The sequence below is a fragment of the Triticum aestivum genome, chromosome 2B (assembly GCF_018294505.1).
Source record: "Triticum aestivum cultivar Chinese Spring chromosome 2B, IWGSC CS RefSeq v2.1, whole genome shotgun sequence".
In the NCBI taxonomy this organism is placed as follows: domain Eukaryota; kingdom Viridiplantae; phylum Streptophyta; class Magnoliopsida; order Poales; family Poaceae; genus Triticum; species Triticum aestivum.
The window spans coordinates 498,461,192-498,471,660 of NC_057798.1; the positions used below are offsets into that span (position 1 = coordinate 498,461,192).

General features: G+C 43.5%; 1 pseudogene; it reads right to left on the bottom strand.

Moving 5' to 3' along the window:
- LOC123045675 (uncharacterized) lies at positions 1-1,438 on the bottom strand (annotated as a pseudogene).
- Positions 1,439-10,469: the final 9,031 nt, after the last annotated feature.

Consider the following 10,469-nt stretch of genomic DNA (forward strand, 5'->3'; position numbering starts at 1 on the left):
TACACTGAATTTTAGTGGCATATAGGAGCATAACCCGTGGCATACTTATACATGAAGTATGCATGAAGAGCATGCAAACCAAATACAAATAGGGTATTACAACCCAAAGCTTGTGGAACCATCACAACTAGGAACAAATGATGTGCAAATTATAATCCACTTTGCAAAACAAAAATATACCATAACACAGATTTGGCAGGAACTCTCATCCTCCTCCATTTCTGGTCATTATACTTGAGATGTCCACGGTTATTGTTCACAAAATTCATAATCATGAAATAACAAACTACAACACAGCTTAAGTTTCTGATACTACATCTATGGCTCTCAGCGCTCACAACATGATAACATACAGGATACCACATGACTAAAAGCACGGCATCTCTAGAATCAAGGAAAACTGTGACACCCACCAACAACAATGCAGAACTCGAACTGCATCTCCAACATTATGGCACAAATTTCAACATCAAGCGCGACAACTAAAATAAATCTCCTAAGATTGATTCAAAACAGCAAATCCTCGCATCGCAATGCAAAAACTCAGCAACGCCAGTTCTACTTCTAGTATCATTTTCAGTACCCAAAATCAAATAAAAAAATATCAAGCGCAGCCTGCACCTGCGTCTGGATCAAGCAAGGAGCTCGTAATTTTATGCTAAGAGGTTAGCTAATCGAAGTTTTAACACGGGAGATAACAAAAACTACACAGAGCTGCACATGCATACAATTAACTCAGCAGCTACACTCGATTACCTAGGAGGGAAACAAAATCACGCAGAGTAACTGGGAGATGGTAATAGATTTTTCACCTGAAACGCCGACCCTGAGCTTGAGCTTGAAACCCTAGACGGGGTAGACACCAAAATCAAGGCCAAAGCTCGCAACCGGATGGGATGGGAGCGGTGGTTGAGCAATGGTGGGCAGGTCGTGAGCCGGCGGCGACTACGATTTGGGAGGGGGGATCATGCACCAGCTGCGCAGATGCAACAGCAAGCGGCAGCTGGCTACTGTACAAGGCAGGGCCATGGAAATCGATCTCTCCAATCCGAGACCGAGAGGAACGAGGCAGGCCAGCGGGCACCAGCCGGGGCACGGCGAGGCGACGCGAGGCGAGGGATTTGAGCTGGATTTTGGTCGGATCGATTGATGCGGGAAGCAAGCGACGGGGCGGTGGCGCTCTTGTAGGGCGGAAGGTGGAGGCGGGTTCGGCCGGAGGGGCGAGCAAGTGGGGGTTTTGGCCTTTTTGGGCAAGTAAAATATGCGGCCGACGAGCGGTGCCTCGCCCGGCCACGTCGCCCCGGCGCCATTTTCAAGGGGCGCTGCTTCGCGCACCCCGACAGGTGTACCTCCGCCACTGCCGATGGGGGGCAGCCATTGGGAGGCGACGCCGGCTTGCGCTCCGTGGGGTGTCGCCGGAACCGGGCAAGTGGGGCATGTGGCCTCGTGCTCGCCTGTCCGCGGTTGGTGATGCGGCTCGTGGTGGAGCAGTGGCCGTTGGATGCGGAAGGGAAGGGTTGCGATCCTCCGTGCGGGCGACACCTGTCCCCGCGTGCGCTTGTCGGGTCCGACCGGATGGCGAAGGATGAATCGGGTCAGGGGATTTACGCCTTTCTAGCGAGGGTGGGTTGGTTAGTTTAGTCATTGTATCGGAAGTACTATCTCGAAAAGTTGCAACTTGCAATCAAAATCCCACGGCACGATTCATGATTAGGACATCTCTAAGAGCATCTCCAGCCGTTGGCGTCCCAGGAGCGTGTAAAATCGCCGCCTCGGGGCGAGCCGGCGCGAACAAACGGCCTGGGGGCGAGTTGGTGCCCAGTCGCCGGCCCCAGGACCGCCCCAGACATGTCTAATTTAAAAAAAAACATTCTGTGAAGTTCGGTTAAAACACGGCTAAAATTCGGCAAACTTTGGCATATATTAGACATGTTCGCGCCTTACATAGCAAATTTATCTAAAAAAAGAAATCGCTGAACGCGGAGTAGTCGCCGTCGTCGCCGCCATCCTCGCCTCCGTCGTCGTCGGCCTTCTCCTATTTGACGCGGTCGTCCCTGCTGGACCCCTGCCCGGCGTCGCCATGGCGGACTGATGGCGACGGCGGTGCGTCGTCGTCGTCGTTGTCGTCGAGGATGACGACGCCTCCTTCGTCGCGGCCCCGACGGCGCTGCTCGAAGCGCTGCAGGGCGGCGCACTGGCGCTCCATCTCCATCTTCAGGTAGTCCTTGCGCGCCCATTTCAGGGCCGCCTCGTCGTCGAGCTCCACGTCGCCGTGCCCCGTCTTCACGGCGGGGAGCCCCAGCTCGGTTTTCACGGCCGCGAGCCTCGGCTCCGTCTTTGGCTTGACGAAGCGCGGTGGAGCCGACGAGGAGGCGCGCCGGCCACCCTCGTTAATGACGATGCCGGCGCTACGAGTGCGCCGACCGAGCGGCGTCTCCGCCGCGGGCTCGGCCTTGACGTTGAGCAACGCCGGAGAGCCGGAGGAGTGGGAAGAAGAGCATGAGGAGGAGTGCGAGGAGGAAGACGAGGAGGAACCGAACCTCCTAGGCATCCATTACCGGCGTGTCGATGGTGGGCCGGGGTGGCCGACGGAGGGCATGCCAGCGGCGGTTCGTTGTCGCCCTCAAGGTACGCCAGCACGCCCTCGAGCGTGCGGCCAGGGGCGCCCCACCACATGCGGCGGCCCTCGTTGTTCTTCACGTCGTCGACCACCGGCGCCCCATTGGTGGACGCCAGCCTCTGCTCCTGACGGCGCTCGAAGTACGCCGCCCACGCCGCGTGGTTATCGGCGGCGTACTGGGGGAGGGCGCGCTGCTCATCGGTGAGGGAGGCGCGCACGAGGTCGACCTCGGCGGCGAAGTAGGGGGGCACGCCTCGGCAGCGGGCAACGGGGGAACGGGCACTCCCCCGTTGCTGGGCCTCCACCCCGTCGGCCCGGCACGCATTTCCGGCTGCGCCGGATGTTGGCCTCGAACAAGAGCCACGACTCCTGTTCGTGGAGCGAGCGGCGGTCGAAGCCGTTGGCCGCCGCCGCGTCGCCAGGGAAACGTGCGACCATCGGGTGTCGGAGTGAGGGAGAGGGAGGGAGAGGGAGGGCTCGGCGGCGGCGCACGGGAGAGGAAGAGCTCCGCGGCTAGGGCGGGTGTGGCCAGAGGCGAGGGAGGCGTCGCCGCGTCGCCCCGTGACGCGCCGCCCGTGATGAGGAATCAATGGCAAGGCTGACCGGCGGCGGCAGCGCGGCAGCCTTGGCATTGATTCCCGCGGGAACCGAGGAGATGAGGACGACGAATCGCCCATCTCACTGACTCGGCGGGCCCGTGGCTGTTTCGTGCCAAAACCACTCGCCCCGGCGCCCCCGGCGCGCCGGGTTCGGCCTGTGTCCGCCAGCGCTGATTTCGGCCCAAGCCGGCGAAAAGGGGGCTCCTAGTCCATTTTTTCGGCGCCGGCACAAAAAATCGCCTAGGGAGGCCGTTCTGGGGGCGCGGCTGGAGATGCTCTAATGCTAGCCTCCCAACCGTGATGAGTTTGTTTGAAGCAGAAAGTAAAGAACGAGAGAGTTGAATGAAAGATGATCCGTCAATCTTTATTGATGATAGAATTGGGGTATTTATACCCAGGCAAAAGTACACATGATGCTTGGCGGTCAAGTAGACACATAGTTACTTGAGAGCCAAAGAATTACATAGTTGCCTTAAGAGGCAAAGGAAGTACATGGTTGATTGGGAACCAAGCAACCTATCTAACAATTAACTTAATCCTAATTAGCTTAATTAATAAGCAACTATTCTATTCTTAACACTCCCCCTTGTACAACGCCTCTTCTTGAGTATATCCATCATCTTGATAAATTCTTCGAATAATCTTGAATGTCTCCTCCAAAAACCCCGTGGAAAAAATATAAGGAGAATAGTGCAGATATGTTGCTAAAACCCCTTTAAACCCAGTGGAAAAATAGCAAGGAGAAACTTATGCAACATATAATGATTATTGTATCTTGATAACTCATATGAGAAAAACCTTTGGAGAAGGAGAAAATTCATTGGTGGGTTTAGAGAACAATTAATATGTCTTTAGTACTTTCTTTAAAAACCTCGACAGGGAAAGTAGAAAGCATGACATATGATCTTTGAGAAGATATTGCCTCGCCTCATTAACCATTATGAGAAACTTTGAGAGAAAACTCATAAGGAAAAAGACTGCGATCTGATATGCCATTAAAAACTCCTTTAAAACCTAGTGGGAAAATATAAGGAGAAAATGATATGACATATACAAGCACTTGTGTTCATATCGTATCATTAAAAACATTTTATGAGAAACCACTAGGGAAAAACTCATGAAGGGAAAAAGTGTACAATTTATGCAATTTGATGATTGTTAACAGGTTATAGTTTGGAAGATTACTCCGCTGAACTTTGCAAATCTGGAGGATGTGTCATAACAATTGTATTGACATGATCATGACACTATGAATAATCTGTAGGATTTTCACAGTATTTTGATTTGCAAATTATTGCCTCACTTTTCTATAATTCGCGTGGATAAGTAATTTTTTGATGCAATGTACTTTATGATATTGCTCTTCATATAACCTGTAGGTATTGAGTAACACAAGTGGAAGCATCTTGATAAATCAAGTTATGTGATTCTGATGAATCTCAACCACATGATTTTGAGTGTGATTAATCATTCTACTAAGCCATGCATATTTTGCAATGCCTTTAGAAAAAGCAATTATGTGAGAATTATAAGTGAAAATAGTCATTAAAGTCTATTTATATGACTTTCATGAGAAGACTATTACAGTGAATTCAATCATTGATATGGCATTATTGGGATCAAATAAGGAGCCAATGTAATTACATCATATCATATTTTGATTTTCCTAATGGAATTTTCAATATTTATTGTGAGCTTGAGATGTAAGATAATATTTCTTATACCGGTCATATACCTTTTGTTGGGGTTGCACTCTGAACAAATATAGAAAATATAGTGTCAGGCCTGACGTAACTTGCAATTATATGAGTGCTTTGACATTAGTGAGATATAGAACTTCAAGTCATAATATCACTTCATTATCACCGCTAGGTATGAATGGATTTGTACCCTATCAGGGGTAGGATGACCATATTACATGTCTTTTATTAGTATCATATATCCACACTGAACTTCTCGTATATTTATTGGATATATATGTAGACTGGTATGTATTCTTGAGAGAATGCTCAAATTGTAAGCTTAAGCTAAATTTGGTTGAATCCAAATTTTCCGTCTTGAGATTATTTTATGCATTTTTAGGTCCTTTAGAGACATTGATGATGAAATCATCAATATACATTGAGGTGATGTAAGGAAATCAAATTTATGATTTCTTTATTAAAACACATAAACAATCATCATTATTCGAGTAATCCTTTTGAAGAAGGAACTCATTTAGTCGATAGTACTATATGATTTTCGGCTATTTCAAGTCATAGAGTGACTTATGAAGTTTTACACAAAACTTGTTGCGATTTGCTTTTGGATTTGGAAATATAAGCCATTCAGGGACTTCAATAGATATTTCTGAAATAAGTGACTCATGTGAGTATGTAGCCACTTCATCCACCAACTGCATGGATAATATTTTTTTATTGCCAATGATATTTAGTATCGAAACATAATTCCACTTATACTAGGAGGGTACGTTACATCATAATCAATGTCGGGTCTCTACGTGAACCCTTTGCTACAAGCCTCGCTTTCTCACCACCTCAATGACTTTTTCTATGAATGAGAAGTTTTTAGTATTCCATACGTAAGATACTTATGAGGAGTAGATATTACTGCAGTAAATACCACTCATTTGTTGAGCGAGTGCTATTCTTCGTTACCTGCTTCCTTTTATGTGAACTAATATGAGTGCAAGAGGGAATCTACCATGGATTTTGGTTTTGGGCCCAAAAGGTTTTAGCAATTTGAGAAGAAATATATGTCGACAAATGTAGTCTTTAGTTTATATGATTCTGATGGAACCATCGAAGTTTGTGGATAAAATATTTATTCCTTTTTTACTCCTTGTGATTTCCTACAACAAATGGAGTCAAGGTGCTTTGATGTCCCGGCACCAAAACATTTGTGCACATTTATGCCGGGCTTTGGATTATGAGCATCTAGTGAGGTGTCTTTCAACTTGATGTTGAATTACATTTACTGGCTGAGGATTTGATTTCCTCTGTTTCTGCGGAAGCATATGAGAAGTTATATCTCGTATTGTCAGTTTTTCTCCCCCTCTTGCTCTCATTTGGGAAGAAGAGTGGTTTATCGGTACCACCACTCTTTCTGACACTTTACTGCAAGAATATAGAATTTAGTAACACCTTGTTATCAGTAAATGTATGTGGCAGATTTGCAATGTGTTGTAAATATATGATTCTCTAAACTTCTAGTTCAGATTCTTTGAGTACGTGGATATAAGGATTGAATGTTAATAACATTTATAATTTATTTCTCGGCATTCTTTGTGGTACTTATCTCCCCATAATGCCAGAAAATATCCTTATTGCTGATGCAATCAGCATACGGGCTATGAATAATTTTAATTGACGGATAAACTATTATTCCTCACATAGATCCCTAATTTTCTGTGAGTGCCCATTGATGTACGCTGGAGTGGTGATATCGGTATGTAACCGAATTACTGCAGATAGGAAATACTTTGTTGATTTCCACGTAGTAACTACAAGGGGAAAGTTGTAGCATATATAGTTGGTATGATTTAGATCATACTTACGTTGTGTAAGGCCGTATGTGTCCAACAAGAGGCTGGTAAATTTACAACAATTTAAAAGTGGTCATGTAATTCATTTGACTATCTTTGATAAGAAATATAGTCAAACCATTATGGGTATGTACACAGGGTACTGAATGCAATGAGAAAATTCTTGTGAAATGAGTTCAACGACATTATCCATTCGAATGAGTTTATCCTTTGTTCGGGAGAGCTTGCTCCTACTTTGATAAGTTAAGCAATTTACTGGGTAAGATCATGGTTGTGTGCGATAAGAGACACACTTAAAAACATTTTATGAATGTGTATATGAGTACCATGAAGTATCTAAATTAACCCAGATAATGGTTCGACATTTCACATATATCTTTTGAATGTGTTTAAGAAAGAATAAGTGGCTCATTTAGAATTTTAAGGTGAGAGTTCCTTAAAACAGATTTTCCCTATGGCACATGTGGTGCACAAATAATCTGATGATATGGCGAATATTTTGCAACTTGTTAAGTTGTGACCAACAGAATTATCAATAATTATTTAATCATCCCCAAACCAGGATAGCTAGAGGATATTAAGCGTAATATTTAATTTATTAATACTTAGAAAATCATTGTGTATGCAACAATATTGAGTATGAATTGAAACATACATTCAAATTTATCAAATATTGTATCCAAGGGATATGATTTCGACATTTTACTATATGTAGTAGTACAAGTATAGGCTAATGATATGTTGGGATAATTAGGAGATTACCCGAGGTCTCCGATATTATTGAGTGGAAATAAGTTCATCCTCCATTTTCTGCACTAGATTTTTGGTCCTCCTTCTGATAAAGATTTTGAGAACAATCCTCTTTGCAAATTTTCAAATGTACCCCATTGAATTTATTGGCCTTTTAATAAATTTGTGGTGTGGTTCGACCATATGTTTGAGGGTTTGGTAGTCATAGGTACAATATTTATATAACCACACATTTGACAAACTTGAGAGTTATCTTTTGATCATTTGAAAAACAATTGATTCCTATTAAGAGATAATTTTGTCTTTCGTTGTCTATTAATTAGACTCCATTGTACTTTGAGTTCCTCATGGTCCTATTTTGTGACCACTAACTTGCATATCATTCTCGGTACTAGCAAGAATTTTAAATTATGGTATAGCACCCATTGGGTGAATCTGATGATTTTAAGAAATTCCATGTTTTTTGATCATGAAAATGGTAGTACCATGTTAAGAGGATGTAAAGTGCATTAAGGGATTTTCAACTGGCTTTGTATATAGGAAAATATTTGATCACGAGATCTCAACTTGAAGTTGATTAAGTGATAAATTCGTGAGCTGCAATAGACTTGAGGTCTTGAAAAACGAATGGGTGACCATTCGCGATGTGCTCACTGCAGCATGTTTCTCTTAGGAGAAAAATAGGGTAAATAGATATTCATCCATTGTATGCTTAGTTGGAGAACTAAGTGAAGTTGGTGACACATAAAATGCATATGAGTGTTGCAACTTTAGAGTTGCCACCAAAAACATAGACGTTTAACATTGCTTAGTCACTATGAAAGTATAACCACAATGTGATGTGGACATTGCAAAAGTGTTGATACACTCAATCGTTGCTATAAATTATGGTATCCACCTTGATCAACTGACGATACTATAACCAGAAATAGTGACATAGGCTCCACTTCCATGTTTTTTTACCAATGTAATAGAAGGTAATCACTGGGTATGCAAATATTTACGTAATTTACTATGACATATTCAAGCCTAGTGAGGCTTGAATTAGCGCAAGAATACCATTTCGTTATATAGTGATTGCCCATAAATAATATTTACAATGAGAGTAAATCATTTTAGTGAACAACAACAAATGCTCCTGAGGAGCAAGTTTTGTAAATGTAGCTGATGCTATCAGGGTCTTATGTGTATACCACAAATTATATAGATAATACTTTGAAGATAATCACCGAATGCGGTGTAGATCTCGCAGTAATAGGATGCATAATTTGACTTTTGTGAGTAGATGCTCATGGTTTCTATTACCTTGTGTTTACTATAATATTAATATTTGGAAGAGCACTTTGAAGGTAGTCATCTTGTGAAAATTACAAGATGTAGACCTCGCAGTATTGGTGGATAATCTGCAAATGGTGCAGTAGATGCCAGCAATACCTTGTGATTCACAAATCAAATTTTGGTTAGTCATATTAAGTATGACACACTATCATTCTTGTTTGAATGTATGTCAACATTTGCAAGAAATATACTTTCTATTGCAAAATTAAAGTTGTTGTCCCAAAACTGCATGTCATAGGGAATGTGTGCGATAAAGACATGATGTCTTGAAGATTCTGAAGGAATATGGTCTGGAGTGTAAGAAAAACATTCTTTTGCATTACTAAGGTTATACATATAGATGTAAAAAAACATATTTATGCAATACATGAAGACCTAAGGGCTTCAAAGTGTAGCCAACATATTTCTGTAATTTTATTATCGGATAGTATAATGATTAATCCACAAAGTATTCTAAGCCTGAGGGCTCAAATGGGATATGTAAGGGCTTGTCTGTGATATAATAAAGTTAGAGCACTAAACTGCAAAAATAGCGAAAGGATAAGGTTCCTCATCGCTTTCCTTCCTGTACGTGGATGAATCAAACTTCATGTACGTGGATAAGAATCAAACTGATTCGTTGGGTATCCTGTGCTGGCCGATGGCTATTTCCGCCACCACAGAGGAGGAACGGGATCCTTTAACATTGAGAAGTAAAGTTAGAGAAGCTACAGTACCCTAACTTCTCTTCTTTCAATCCATATGACTAAGGCTAAAATTACTTGAATTAATTTAAAGATTAATGATATTTTGTTACATTTATAGTAACTACATGCAAATAAAATGATGGTGAAATAAAACTAATTTTAATTATCTATATTTACGGTAAATACCAATAGTAAATAACATGCTAACTAACTACTAACGGTCCCAACTTTCCTTCTTCATTTTGAATTAGGCTAGCACTATAGCAGCATGACATTCCTTCTCTATGTTAGAGGATTTGTTCCCCACCGGGGAGGGTGCCGCGTTGTGGCTGGCGCGAGGATGCCGCGGTCAAGCGTGAGTGAGAGGTAGGGTCGTCGCGCTGGACGGAGCCCTTTCGCCAAGCATCGCCGATGGTCGCGTATTGAGGACGTGCCGCCGAGACTCGCGTTTTGTCAGTTGGAGCCGGCCGATGGCCGTGATGGGGCTGCACACCGGAGGGCATCGCCCAGTCGTGTGCCGACCATTGGCTGCTACGGTCGTGTCATGCCCAATATGCGATACTATCCTAAAGAGACTCGAAGGTCCCACCAATGATAGAACCGCATATTGAAACGCTTTTGCAAGGTGGATATCATTACATCAACATTACATAATAGATGGGGATACATCCAATACATCGAATGACACAAGAATAAAACAATATATCATACATGAGAACAATATCCGACTACGGATGAACCACAAACAGAAGCTCAAACGACATCCACCCTGCTAGCCCAGGCTGCCGACCTTGAACCTATCCCCTGATCGAAGAAGAAGCAGAAGAAGAACTTCAAAAACAAGCAAACATCGCTCTCGCGTCATGATCATCGTACAACCTGTACCTGCAACTGTTGTTGTAGTAATCTATGAGCCACGAGGACTCAGCAAT